Below are 15,258 nucleotides of genomic sequence, written 5' to 3'. Positions count from 1 at the left end.
TGGCGGACATCATGAACCCACTTGTGATATCCTGAGCCAGTTGTTCCCAATGGAGTCCAGTTTGTTCAGGTTACTCATCCTGAAAGAGAACAAGAAATTAGGGTTAGTTTTGGAGTGAAAAAGGCTACCACGAAAAACAATAGGGTTTAGGAGAAAAACAATAAAAAAAATTTCAAAAAGGGGAACTTTTAGTAAAAAATACATCGAAATAGTGATCGGAAAGTCGTCGGAACTAACGTGGCACTGGCGCTGATGTGGCACTAGCGGACGTGGCACATGCGCTGACGTGGCACGATCTGACGTGGCAGTGGGCTAGGTGCGTCAGTGGGCCGAGTCTCGTTTGTGGGCTGCGGGCCTCTCCTTCTCTCTTGGGCTGCTTTTTTTTTTTGGTTTTTGTTTATTTTTTTCCTCATTTCTCGCTGGCGGAGTTGCTGCCGGTCCGGTTACATTGTGGCTGGTTTCTGAGGAGGTAATCCCTGTTCCTGGATCCTGGGGTCAGGTTGGTGATGGTGGCCAAGTTTGGTGATGAAAGGCTGTCTGGAAGCTTGTGAACCGGGCAGGGATCCCCTTTTTTTCTTTTTGAAGGGCTACTTTGATACTTCCGGTGGCCAGTTCATTGGTTTTCCAGCCAGTTCTGGTGGTTCCGCCGCCGGTTCTGGAATTCTAGGATTGAGGGCTTCAATATACGCGGCGGTGGTGGCTAGGATTTGAAGGCTACAAATTTAGGGTTTCAGGGTTAGGGATTCGTGCTGATAATGTGTTTAAGGAAAACTGAAATTGGGAGAGAATTGAGTCGTACTTTCATTGATAATATGGCCCTCTTTATATAAAGGATTACAAGACATAGAATCAGAGTTGTACAAGGAAAGATAATCATACAATTAAATGGATATCTATGAATATCTCTGAGAATATCTTTAATTCAAAATCCTATTACAACTAGGTCAAGTAACCTAGAGTTTAGGCCGGACACATATTCTGGATTTACTTGAACAAATACATTATTACACATTCTAATTTTCTTTTGTTTACACACAAATAACACAACATGTTTATTCCAACATGTATCTTTAATAATGAGTTCCTTCAAGCTAATAGAAGCATGACACTGGTAACTTATAAGAGGACGAAAGCTAATGCATCCTGGTCCCCTCCCATGGTTGGTATGTTGTGTTTGAATGTTGATGGTGCTTATGTTCCTTCCCTACAGCACGGAGGCATTGGAGGTGTTCTGCGTAATGAGAAGGGTGAGTTGATTGCTGCATTTGCTTATAGGGTGCCTAATGTGTCTTCTGCTTACCATGCTGAGTTGCTTGCTATTCAATCTGGGTTGGAGTTCATCCAGGCACTTGGAATAACAAATGTTGCTTTAATGAGTGATTGCCTAGAGGCTGTTAAGGCTGCGACAGCAGAGGACCAAGATTTTTCTCCTTTGGGAACTATTGTTGAAGAAAGTAAAAGTTTGTTAGATGAGTTGCATTCTATAGGTGTTCATCATACTTATAGAACTGCTAACCATGTTGCTCATAGATTAGCAGGTCTTGGTTTTGATTCTGACATTCATATGGAATGGTTCTTTCAAGCTCCAGAGTCTGTTCTGGATGCCCTACAGTACGATTGTAATCGTATGAATCATTAATACCAGTTCTTCTTTACTTCAAAAAATGAGTTTTCTCATGACTTGTCAATTTCTTTCTTTTCTTTTTTAAAAGGATACATGTCATTTTTTTATGATAATAAAAATAATTTCTTTATATATACCAAGCTTTTGAATGAAACATCATTTTCTGTTCAAACCCATATGGCAGCACTAGTACTTAAATTGAGGCAACAATCTAACCCTACGTGCATCCAATACGTACAATAATTAGAGGAAAAGCATATCCCTTGTAGGAAAAATCTTTCTCATTGATAAGGAGTAATGAGATTCATTGGGACCAGTGTTCTGAAGTCCTATTAGAGGAAAAGCATATCCCTTGTAGGATAAGGAGTAATGAGATTCATTGGGACCAGTGTTCTAAAAGTCCTTTTAGGCGGCTGTCTATGCGTTACAAGCTGGCTAATCACCTCGATTACCCTAGGCACACGGAGTTTTCAAAATTAACTTTTAATTTGTAAATATTTATTATATACTGAATTTTTTCTACATATTTTGAGTTAATTACTACTAACTATAGTTTCTTGTTTTAATTGAACACTTATTTTATATAATAAAATTAAAATAAATAAAAAATCCGCCTAAGCGATTTGGCTCTAGACCGCTAGTTACCGCCCACCTACCGTCTTTGTGATTTTTAAAAAATTGATTAATGAGGATCATCCATTTTCCATGGTACAACTAAATTATTGTACTTAAAGAAAGAAAACGAGGAGTTTGAATAGGTATGGCAATGAGGTGGGTATGACCACCTCTGTCCCCAAATTTATTTTTTACCCATGTCCCGCCCCAATCTCCGTTATAATTTATTGAAAATTTTTTAAGAACAGTACATGAGGTATTTGCCACTTTAAATTAAGGTTCTTATACTTTCCAAAACATCACAATGGTCAGTGGCGTAGCCAGAAATGTTAGCTAGGAGGGTCAAAATTAAATAGTAATGATTATACATGTAAAAATGAACTTCATCAAATAACATAAAATTTTATATAGGGTGCGGCTATTGCCACCCTATTATTTTCTTTGTTCATCATACTTGCTCATTACACCCTGCATTTTAATTTCAATTATTAAATTTTCTTATCTAACTCATTTCACTTTCCAGAAATATCCTTATATGACATATTAAATTAAAAAAAAAAAATTAATGAAAATCTCTCTTTTACTTTATATCAATTAAAAAAATAAAATATATTAAAGTTTCCTAATAAAATCATAATTTGATTTACTTCCATTTTTTTAATTTTTACATTCAGTTTTAATGTTCGTCTATTTTAATCTATATCAAAAAATTAGTAAGTTAACAACTATGAGCAATGAAAGAAGAGATTGCTTTTTTTTTTTTTCGTGTTTTAAATTTTTACTTTCGGTGTTCATAAAGGATATTCAAAGATTTTGATGAAGTTATCACTAATGGTTTTGTGAATTGAATAATGAATTAACAATGAAGACACACCAAAAAGACAAAAAAATAGTAATAAATTCAAATTTGAGTGGAGAAGATGAAGACTAATGTTATTCGATGAGAAATTAAGTAATTTTGTATTTAATTAATTAATTATGTATTTAGTTTTCCTTACAGATTAATTTGGATTTAGAAAATTAGTGTACTTATTTGTAATTTTACATTTGGGTAATATAGTCTTTCAATAATTCACATATTTGTAGGGTGAACAAAGAAAATGGTAGGGTGGTAATAACCGCACCCTTGTATATATTGATTGTTAAAAAAAATTACATATATTCGTCTATATGTCATTCTTTTGATAGAAAAAAAAAATCATAAGTCATAAAATACTCAAAAATAACAAATTTTTTTTTATAAAACAATTATAATTAAGATTTGATGAATTACCTTATTGATTAATGTTGCCTTGATTCATAAATCTACTAAAAATCAAAGAAAGAGTAGCAGACTTCGACTTGCGTTTCGTCGGAGAAGAAGTGGAAAGACGAGAGAAGACAGAACAGAGAATGAGCAGGAGAGAAGAAAATAAGTGTATAAAGTTATAAACCTAAATATATATGTAACGAAACTGTCATTGATTAATTGATCAATGAAGAACATATGAATAAAATATAATAAAAAAATTAAAAGATGGTGGAGTACGTCCAAACTGTGGAGTTATGGGTGAATGAGACAAAAGTCCAAAAGCTTTACTATTTCTTTTCATTTTTTCATGTTAGAAGGGTCAAACTAATATATTAAATATAAGTATGTATATAAGTATCAAATGTTTCAACCAATGGCAGCTTAGTGAGAAGGGTCAATTGACCCTTCTCACCCTAGTGTCCCTACGCCCCTGACAATGGTACCTGACTTTACAAACTTGACACATTTTTGGTACCTGCCGTCAATAACATCGTTAACTCTCATGACCATTATTCATTTTTAAAAGGATATTTAGTATTTTCGTAACTCTCTCTCTCTCTCTCTCTCTAGTAGAATAATAGAATTCAATATTCAGGAATGTTTTCGATGTATTATTCTTCTCACAATTGGATGTGTATATACAGGCACAAGTGGTATATATTCTAATAGGAAACAATCTTCCGATAATTATAGGAGATTCTAATTAAATAAGGATCCCTAGGGTTGGGTGTCTTTAATTGGTTATCTTTAACACAAAAGATAGTTTCCTTGTTGGAGTGAAATTAGGGTAAAAATCTGTTTTGTTGGTGCATTGCACGACTTCCCTTTGGATATATAAAAAGAAGAGACGCTGATAGAGAGAGGGGTCTTGAACGCAAGTAGGTTTTGTGAGTCTTGCTTGTGCGTCTAAGTTTGAGTCTTCATAAGAATCAAAGACACTTGGTCCATGTATAAGTGTTCTTGATCATGTTTTCATATGCATAAATTCTCTTGAGATCAGTAGAGAGGAGCGATATTTGGTGATCGTTCAAGTGAAGGAGTTCAAGACGGAAGACAAACTTTGTATTAGATTTTGTCTAATCATTGTAGCCGAGGTAAGTTGAAAAAGTCGTTGTATGGATTGAAGCAGCCTCTGAGAGCTTGGTTTGGGAGATTCTCCAAATCAATGAGAGTCTTTGGATACAAACAAAGCAATTCTGATCATACCTTGTTCATCAAGCGCAATTGTGGTAAGATTACAGCTCTAATAGTATATGTTGATGATATGATTGTCACAGGGGATGATCCAAAGTTGGTCAAAACTTGTACCTACATTCCATAGGGTTTCCAATTCTTCATTCATTGCATTTGTCCACTTCGGATCCGCTAATGCATCATGTACATTACTAGGAATATATACAGTGGATAATTGATCAACAACAAGTACATGTGACTCAGATAGCCTATGGTTAGACATAAAACTAGCTATAGTATATTTAGCTTTGGCTTTAATGTCTGGTTCATACTGTTTCTTAGGAATACCCTTGGGAACCCTTTGTGATTTCCTAGGTTCTACACTTTCTAACCCGGAAGACTCATTTAAGTTTAGGGGTACCTGAGGTGGATCATTCTTAGCGAACTCTTCAGTTGGTGATGTAGAAGGGGAAATGTCTTGTGTGCTAGCTTTAGATGCTTCTTGATTCTGATTCTGATTATCCAAATTTTCTGCAATTTCAGAAAACGATCGATCGCCAGGTTCTATGCGATCGATCGTTTGGTTTATGGGTTCTCCAACATCAAGAAACGATCCATTGCCATATTCCATGTGATCGATCATTGGATCCGAATTCGTATTTTTTTTCAAAGTTTCCTCCTTCAAAATGAGCCTCTAAGTTCTCCAACTCTTCAAATTCATCAAACTCAAAAATAGGCTAAGAATTCCCTTCATATTCTCTCTCCCCTTGAAGAGAAGACTAAGACACTCCCCCTGTGTAGTAGGGTTCGGATTCACGGAAGGAGACATCAAAGGAGACATGAATTGTGTCCATGAGTAGATCATAACATCGATAGCCCTTTTGGAACTCCGCATAACCAACAAAAATACATTTCTTGGCACATGGATCAATCTTGCTGCGTTGAGGTTTGGGGATATGGACATAAACTGTGCATCCAAATACCCGGGGCTCCAAATTAGGTTTGGACGGAACAGAAAGGAGTTTCTGGAGTTTTTGCTAAGGATTTTGGAATTACCCAAGAAGGAGTGCGTTTGATGAGATAGGAAGCCGACTTCACATCTTCTCCCCAATAAGAACGAGGCACGTTCATGCCAAATAAGGAGGCACGAACAACTTCCAACAACTGTCTATTGTTCCGTTCTACCAATCCATTCTGTGGTGGAGTATATGAGCATGTGGTCTGATAAAACAGATTCCGTGAGACTATAGAAACTTTGTCATGGGACCATTAACAAATTCTACACTATTGTCCGATTAAAAGACTGTTATGGATTGTTGATACTGAGTGGCAACCATCTTGTGGAATTCTTTGAACATAGCAAACACATCAGTCCTGTTCTTCAATAAATAAACCCAAGTCATCCAAGTACAATCATCAATAAAAGTCACATAATAACGAGCTCCAGAAAGAGAAGGAACCTTGGCAGGTTCCCAAACATCAGAATAAATCTTCACAAATGGAATGGGATTTTTATTAAGACTACGTGAGTACGAAATACGATGGGTCTTATGTACCTAGTTCACAAATATCACAATGAAAATCAGACTAGCTGATAACCGAAAACAAATGAGGTTGCAGCTTCTTAAGATAACTGAAAGATAGATGTCTTAAATGACGATGCCATAGCCACACATCTTCCTTAGCACTTTCTACTCCATTGATCTTATTAGCTTTCCCCAAACAGTGTAACTGTTGCTCCCAACTGTCTGTTAGATCCAAGTAGTAAAGTTTCCCCCTTCTAACACAATAACTAAGATTCCGCCAAGTCAAAATGTCCTGAAACACACAGAAATAGGGATAAAAGGTCACAATACATGCAAGAGCTAGGATGATTTGATGGGATAACCAACACAAAATCAAGAGTCAGTGTATCAGATAAACCAACAGAATCTTCTCCAGTAACCGGAGTTGGAGTACCATCAGCAGTTGACACAATATTTTGGGAGGAGGGTTTAAGTGTTTTCAAGAGGCTAGGGTCATTGGTCATGTGATCTGATGCACCTGTATCAATTATCCATATACTATTCGTAGATACCTTACCCTTCATACCTGATTGTACTACATTAGCAAAGGCATTGGATGGATGATTTTCCTGTGTGGTAGCTACTGCAAATTTGCCCAAGTTCTTCCGAGGTTTCTTGGTGAAGTCCCACCAAGCAGGATAGCCAATAAATTCATAGCACCTTTCTTTAGAGTGGCCAATCTCTCCACAATGAGTACACTTGCGAACAGTGGATGTACCCAGTATACTTACAGGACAACGAGAGGGAGGACCAGAGAAATCAGGAGGAGGGCCCGACCTATACTGGACAGCCATGGTAGAGGACTCAGAAGAGTGCTCCATTGCTTGCCTATCTGATTGTACCTTCCAAACATAGGCATAGCTCTGCTCCAAATCAAATTTAGGGTCCTTGCGCAGGATCTCACCGTGCACCTGATCATAATCTGAGTTGAGCCCACTTAGGAACATGTGAACTCACATTTGGGCCATTGTTGATGTCTCTTGAATTATAGCTACAACAGTATTATTCTGAGAGAACATCCGTTGATCAATCTCCTAGAACATGCCCACCAACTCATTGTAAAAGGTAGGGAGAGTTCGACCATTCTGCTTCATTCCAAAGCACTTCTTGTTCAGCTCAAAAATCCTAGTCTCATCAGAATCATCATAAAAGGTCTTCTCATAACAGCATCCCAAACATTTTTCGTGGTGGGAAGACATATGTACATGTTCATGAGAGATGACTCCATAGAATCAATGACCCAAATTTTCACTTTTTCATTGTTAGTCGCCCAAGCTTCATATTTAGCAAAGTTAACATTTGGTTCGGCTTTGGCTCCAGTCAGATAGCCAACCTTTCCCCGTACTCCGATTTGCATCTGCATGAGGGGAGCCCATATAGTATAGTTCGACTCATTCAAGGCAACACCGGAGGGAAAAGCCGAGTTGTCTTGAGTGGTGGTATGATAGTGATTGATGCCTTGTGGAGTTGGTGGTGGAGGAGTGTGGGCTACAGTAGAGTTCTGTGCTTCTAAACCATCGCCTGAGGTGATTTCTGGGATTGTCATTTGAATAGAGAAAGGAAATTAGGGTTTGTGATTCTGGTAGAGAATCCGAGTTCGGAATTTTTAAGGGTTTGAATTCAAGTTCGGTGATGGTATAGGGTTTCGATGGTGGTACAATAATTTGATGGTGGTGATGCAGCGGTTCTGTGGTAGTGGCGTTTCAAGTATCGGAATTCAGAGGAAACAAAACATGTTCAAAGGATTGAACATGCTCTGATACCAAGTAGAAAAAGAGAATTCAATATTCAGGAATGTTTTCGGTGTATTATTATTCCCACAATTGGAGGTATATATACAGGCACAAGTGGTATTCTAATAGGAAACAATCTTCTTATAATTACAGGATATTCTAATTAAATAAGGATCCCTACAATACAGACAGTGTATCCTCTAAGCTATTTTGTGGTAGTGGTGTTTCGAGTATCCCTACATTACACTATCTAAGCTATTCTGTGGTAGAGGCGTTTCGAGTATCGAAATTCAGAGACCCAAATGCGAGATTTCCCTGGAGACCCTAATTTTTGCTGGAAAAGTTCACTTGAACTTGTGCTTGTTGATTTCATGGAACCGCCATTGTTAAGCTTGATCTTTGTGAGAGTAGTTTAGAGGTTGAAGGAGTTTAAATTAATCCTCCATAAAATTCATGTCAAACCCACTCATCAATTAAACCCAGACTTCGAGTCTTCATCTCTGCAACAAACTCACAACCCAAAACTCATTTTAAACCCAAAACCCAGTTTTGTTTTGTTTATTTTTTTTTTTTAGGGAGCTTCTATTCATACCTCCAATATTGGTATTTGGACCTCTCCCTTTTTTAAAATAATAGTTGACTTTGTCAACTCATGTCAAATTACTAATAAAGACATAAATAAGGTAAAAAAAAAATCTCTTCTTATCTCTACGAATAGTAATACTCTTCAACTTGGAAAAAACTTTCTCCTTCAATGTAAACGCTAAAATATATATCGCCAAACGTTATATAACGTTGTAGTCAAAATTTTCATAATTTGACTTTGTCCTCGTAAAGTGATAGATTCCTTGCTCACACAGCTGACAATTTACAAAATCTATCATTGCGCTATAAAAAATAAAAGGAGAGAAAATAGGAAATACAAAGACACCTCAGTTGATGAAGCCCTACTCAAACAAACATGTGAACGAGTGGCGACAAAAAGCAGTACTCCAGCACGTTTATATGATAAATGCAGCAATGGGTAGTTGTCCACAAGATCGATCTTCCCGCACATCATTAGTCAGAGCAATTTTATGTGGAACTATTCTATAGATATGATGAAAAATTCAACCTTATGATATAAATATATAGAGAATGCACTAGACTCATGGTTGATTATTGTAATTTCCTCTACTATCACATACATATCTAAAACAAAAGAACTATGTTCATTTCAAGTTGCTATTGAATCAGTTTAGGGATAATGACACCTAAATACAATGAAAATAATACTTGGAAAACATGTTTGTACGAGATGATGAGCAAACATGGTATTGTTGCCTATGCTAACCAAGAGTCGACAATTCATTGAAAAAGTGCTAGCACCTTTGTAACTGGCATATGGAGGATGAACTTCCAAAAAAGAAAAACAAATTGCTGCAATTCCAAATTTTCAAAAACTGAAGGAGGTCCAACTAATGATTTTTGAAAGTATGAATAGAATCTTAAAAAAAAAAAGCTTTTATTGATTTTATTGGACGATGGGCATTTTAGGAAGATTAGAGAGGTGTAGATAGCAAAATGGTTATTTGTAAAAGTAAGTTGGAGGTCTATTAAGTGGGGAGATCCAAATGCCAAATTTGGAGGTATGAATAGAAGCTCCATTTTTTTTAACATCCTTGAATAAAAAAATTTACCCTTCAAAATAATCAATTTGACACACACACACACACACACACACACACACACACACACACACATATATATATATATATATATATAGACTAAATACTCGTTACTCCTCATATTTTTGCATGAACGCTGTCGTCGGACGAGATCTATTCCTAAGTGATCGAATTTCCTTTGATCGGGGCTTTTTTGCTTCAGATCGGAGCTTTAGGTGTCCGGTGGCAGGGATTGTTGCGGTGGCGGTGTGGGTTTTGTACAGTTTTGGCAGGACGATGTGGCGGGTCAGATGGGAGGCCGGATCCTGGGTTACGCTCGGCAGTCGGATTGCTCGAGGATGGTGGATGCGAACAGCGTCTTCAGACAACTGGTTTGGAGATGAGGTGGCCGGGGACGATTTGTTGCAGGTCTAGACCCGATTCGGAGGTTACTCCGACTTCGGCAGAGGTCTGACGTAGGTGGTGGCCGGACGCAGGGGAGGGTCCAATGTAGGTGGGCGTGCTCCGTTTCAGGCGGTGGCGACCAGGTTTCATGGGCGGCGACCCAAGACGCGTGCTGGATCAGATTTGGGCTTGGCCCTAAACTGTGGCTGGAATATCCTTGCTTCATGGATCTATGTTAGGGTTTGGGCCCAATTTTTGGGTCCTGCCCAGGTTATTTTATTTTCTGAAGTTTTTTTACTTTTATTTTCTTTAAGTTGGATGCGCTTTCTGCGACCAATAAAATCCTACATGTATTGTGTAGGCCTAATCGGGCCATGTGCCTGTGTATGCACTCTACGTGCCTTGTCTGCTCTAGGTCGGCAGCGAGCTATTTGTTTCGTCAAATGGGCGCTGCCGCCTAGTGGCAGGGTGAGACTAAGTGTCGTCGGATTTCTTTTTCGGCGGCATCATAGTAGGAAAGCTGTGCTAAAGCTGACAATTATGCTATGTTGTAATCGTGTTACATATCGAGTTATCTTTCCGCTTTGTCACTGCTATGTTAAAGCAAATGGAGTAGCTATTTGTGCACTCTTTGCTAGTTGGTGCTTGTTAGAATACAAGTCTCCTGTAGAGATTTCTGATATTATTTCAGAAAATCCTCTAGATGCTTATTGTAATCAGGGGTTTAGGCTCAATGTCCCCCCCTTGTATTCGACAGTTTCATTAATCAAGGCTTGAGGGCAGCCGCACCAGCCCTTTATTCAAAAAAAAAAAAAAAAATTTGGACTAAACTGTTTTTCATGCAAAGTATGAGGAGTAACGAGTATATATATATATATATATATAACTCATTGGTATTTAGATTTTTTAAATGAATAATCAATTTAAATTTAATTTTATTTTCATTACTAGTGGATGGGAATCAGGATGGGGATCGAAAAATGGGATATTGGGGATTGAGATCGAAGTACGAAAATGAATTTTGACCTATTTATAATATACATTATATATTATTTTTCTTATAAATTCCATGCAAAACTGTATATCATGTTTGTATTTTTGAGACTATTATAGGTTTTGTTGGTTGTCTTTCTTAGTTTAATGTTCTTTTGTTGACGGGTGTGGGTGTGGGTGTGGGTGTGGGTGTGGGTGTGAGCCCCCGAAAATTTTGTTTAATTTTTAGAATGTAATTCTTCGCCAATAAGATTTTCGCAAGGTGATTTAAGTGAAGAAATCGATTTTGGAAATTGTTTTGGTGTCGAGACCACCTACTGGGCCGACAATTTAAGTTTGGGCCTAGGACGAAGTCGAGAAATAATTTAGGAAGTTCTCGATGAAAAACGAAGAAAAGAAAGATTACGAGCCCAAAAACGGAAAGCAGTAAGCTAGGAGAGTTCCGTAATTTGTCTTAAGGGTGAAACCGTCATTCCACACTCATGGGTATAAATAGGAAAAGTGGAAAACCCTAACATCTAAACTCTCATTTTCTCCCTCACTCTCGGCCGCACTCTCTCTCTCCCCGACCTCACTCTCTCATTCTCACCTTCTCCCTCTGCCAGCGCCGGAAACTCCATCTCCGGCCACCAGCTCTTGTTACCGCCACCACCAATCGACGCCGCACCCAAAACCGACCCAAGCCCGAGTCTCACCGTCGACATGCATCGCCTCCAGCCTCCGCACGGGTTCCTCGAAGCAGCGACGCCACTGCTCCTTGTCCTCCTCTGATTTCCGGTCATCACCTCGCCACAACGACGCCGCCGCCTGACTCAGCAAGCAACGAGGAGCAAAACCCAGAAGTTCCGCCACCCACCGAAGCCAGGAAACGCTGTGCTAGCTCGCCGGAACTCGAGGTTCTGCATGTCTCCATTCTCCGATCTCCAGTCCGAAACGAGCCCAACCACCACCATACATGGAGTCAGCATCTCTCCCCTTGACCAAAACCCGATAACCCCGACCTCTAACTCTGACCAGAGCCTCCGCACGCACTACACGCGCCGGCGGCAGCACGTGAGCCACTGCAGCTCCGCCGCTCGTGTTGCCATACCCCCAGGTCGTCACGATTGGGTAATTTCGTCACACCTCCCTATACTTGAATCCTGTAGTTTGATTTGGACAGAAAACCCTAACTCTATCGTTTGAATTCCGGATTGTGTGAGGTTATGGATTTCTGCAGTTTTGAGAGTTTTGGAAACGAGGAAGCCACTGCGTCAGTTTTGATTACGACTGAAAGAGGGTAAGGAGTGCTCACAAGTTATGTTTTGAATACAAGTATTGGTGAAGAGATGGATTGTTAATTTTGTTATGCTCGTTAGGTGTTGAAACTGTTGTCGATGGTGGATTGCAGCAGCAACGACTTGATTCCCAATTTGGAAAAGAAGAATGGTAAGGGTCTGGGTATTTGGATATGATTTTGCTGTATATTGTGTGTACTCGGTGAAGTCATGGTTATGTGAAATATTAGAAACGAAAGTGGTACTTGTTGTTTGAGTTATGTTGGAAACTTGGAATGAATTGGCTTATTGAATAGAGGAGAATTGTCTTGAGAATTAAAAGGATGAATTTTTATCAACGTCGAAATGTAAAATAAGAATGGACCGGTTTTGGATAAGTGAATTAATAGTCCGTGAATAGAAATATTCCAAACCTACCATATCCTGGAATTATCGTATAATGAAATTATTCGGGAATGGTGGTTGCTGTTTAATTACTTAGGGTTTAAACGCTAAATAAAATGAGGTCAAACCGGTTGACCGAAATTTTAATATGGGAAGAAGTGTGACCACCATATCCCGAATGAGCTTATTATGTTAAATGAATTGTTCAGGAATGGAAATTGCCATTTGTTTTCTTAAGGTAAAAAGGGTAAAGAAATGAAGGTGAAAGTGCTAAGTATAATCACCATATCCTAAATGATTCAAATGCTATATCATTTGGATTTGGATTGTTTGGGAATGGATAATAGAATTTATCAACTAAAGGAGAATTCTATAAACACAAGTTCTAGATCATTGTTCGATTAAAGGATAATCCGATGGATTATAAGGAAATTAAGTAAATGTTTTGGTTGCTCGGTTAGTTGAGTTATAATGAAGTCAAGTTACTTATTGGTTTAATTTTATTATAAAGGACCGAGCGTGTGCACTTGGATTTGGATAAAGGATCGAAAGTCGGGAACGAACCCGAATGCGGGCAAGCACTCCAATTCCAGGTAGGGTGAGCTGTCCCTTCCTTGTTAGAGGTTTTCAGTATATGTGGAATGCTATACTATGATAGTATGTTGCCTGCAAGAACGTTTTTGGTTGTTCATCAGTCGATGCCTCGTGATACATGTGTTTTCAGAGCTGATAATTGTTGATTGCGAAAACCGAGGCTAGACTTGCATGTTGAGATACTGTACCCTTTGTATGTTTGTGACCTGAAAGTGAATGGGACCTAGACGCGTTGATTCCTAGGGATCCCACGGTGTCGATAACCGTGAACCTCCGGAGGGGGCTGTGCTCCTATGTTTGTCGGGGAAAGGTAAGTACAGACAGTGAACCAGTCATAGGAGACTCAGAGCCAGGAAATGGACACTTTCGCTACTTGTAGTCACAAGGACTACAAAGTAGTTGGCTGGTTCTCTTACTCAGGACGAACCAGATCGGTCACTGATTTATTTTACTTTAGCCGGCAGGTAAGTATCTCGGAGCTCCAAATTGTGTGAAGCATACTGCATATGTTTTTTGAAAGAAAACAAATGTTTGTGGTTGCCTCTTTACTTAAAGTATTTTTCGATAATCGTGCACAATATTATGTAGTAAATATTTTCAAGTATATTATTTTTCAAACCTAGCATGGTTGGGTCGGCCCCTATTGGGCATGCGAGGACGAAAGCTCACCCCTACTATAGTGTGCAGGTTTCGAGCATGTGGTCGAGAAGCGTACAGGGGAGGCACATGGCACGGCTTGGCGCATTTCTCTTTAGTTTTATCAAAAGAAGGTTTTGGTCCTTAATCGGATTTTGTAGTAGCTTGTTTATTTACTTTTTATTTATTTCCTACTCGTTTACAAAAATTCCGGGAGACCCGTAACCCTGGGGCGCGTCTCCCATACTTGTCGTTACTTAGAGATGTGTTTTATTTTCCAAATTGGGCTCCGATCGCAAGCCCAAAACTCTTAGCCCATTTCGAATTCCGCTTTTGAAAATGTGTTGTTAGGTTGCTAGAATGATTTGTCCAAGAAAGTGTTTTGTAAACCAACAACCTAAACTCAAAAGGCCTTGCGGTTTCGGGTTGATGAGCTATCGAGATGCCATTCGTGACATGTCGATTCCTCATTGGCTCGGAGTCGCGGCGCTGTGGGACCCCCTCTCGAGTCACCACAGTGGGTGTGGAACATCATGAAAATATAATGGGAGTGGTAGCCAAAAATGAAGCTTGCGATATTTCTAGTCTTGCTCTTGAATGTTTTGCTACCAGACTGGACTCGGTGAATTGCAATAAATAGCTATTTTTCTTTTTTCATTGTGAAATTTGATTATTTAGAAACGATGAATGACCTTATTAATATGGGCGAGCCTTCATTTACAGTATAATGTATCATAATGGAGGAGATTATGCATTCGTTTTGTACAACTCGTTTTTGTTTGTAATTTTTTTTCCCGGCTAAAGTATGGGCCAATTTGCTTATGAATTGTATTCAGAATGATCATCTGTAATTTTTGATCTTTAGAGTTTTGGCTTCATGTTCATTCTGGTGTATACAGAATCACATATGGAATCAAGGATTTAAATTTCATCGAAATTATAAAATTTTCCAAACTTAGCCTTATCGATATTTGAGCCTCTCCAAATATCTTCAAAACTAGTTTTTAGGTACGAATATTTACCTAATATATCAAAACTTCCATCGAATTTTCTAAATTTGAATTTGCGCAAAATATCTATTGAAATTTCCACAATTTTGAAGTACCAAAATTTTTGTTAAAACCTCATTCTAAAAAAAATATAATAATAATAATAAAAAAAAAATAAAAATTTGTTTAAACCTAAATTTTGAACTTTGCTGAAACTGAGTTGTCCAACTTTGTCTCGACCAAAACATATCAAAATTCATCATATAAATATGAAGTACCAAAATTCCCATTGGACCGATTTAGTTGGATTTACAAAGAGATGGGTGTGGGCCT

This window comes from Rosa rugosa, chromosome 3 (genome assembly GCF_958449725.1).
Source record: "Rosa rugosa chromosome 3, drRosRugo1.1, whole genome shotgun sequence".
Classification (NCBI taxonomy): domain Eukaryota; kingdom Viridiplantae; phylum Streptophyta; class Magnoliopsida; order Rosales; family Rosaceae; genus Rosa; species Rosa rugosa.
This window is presented reverse-complemented; position numbering follows the sequence as displayed.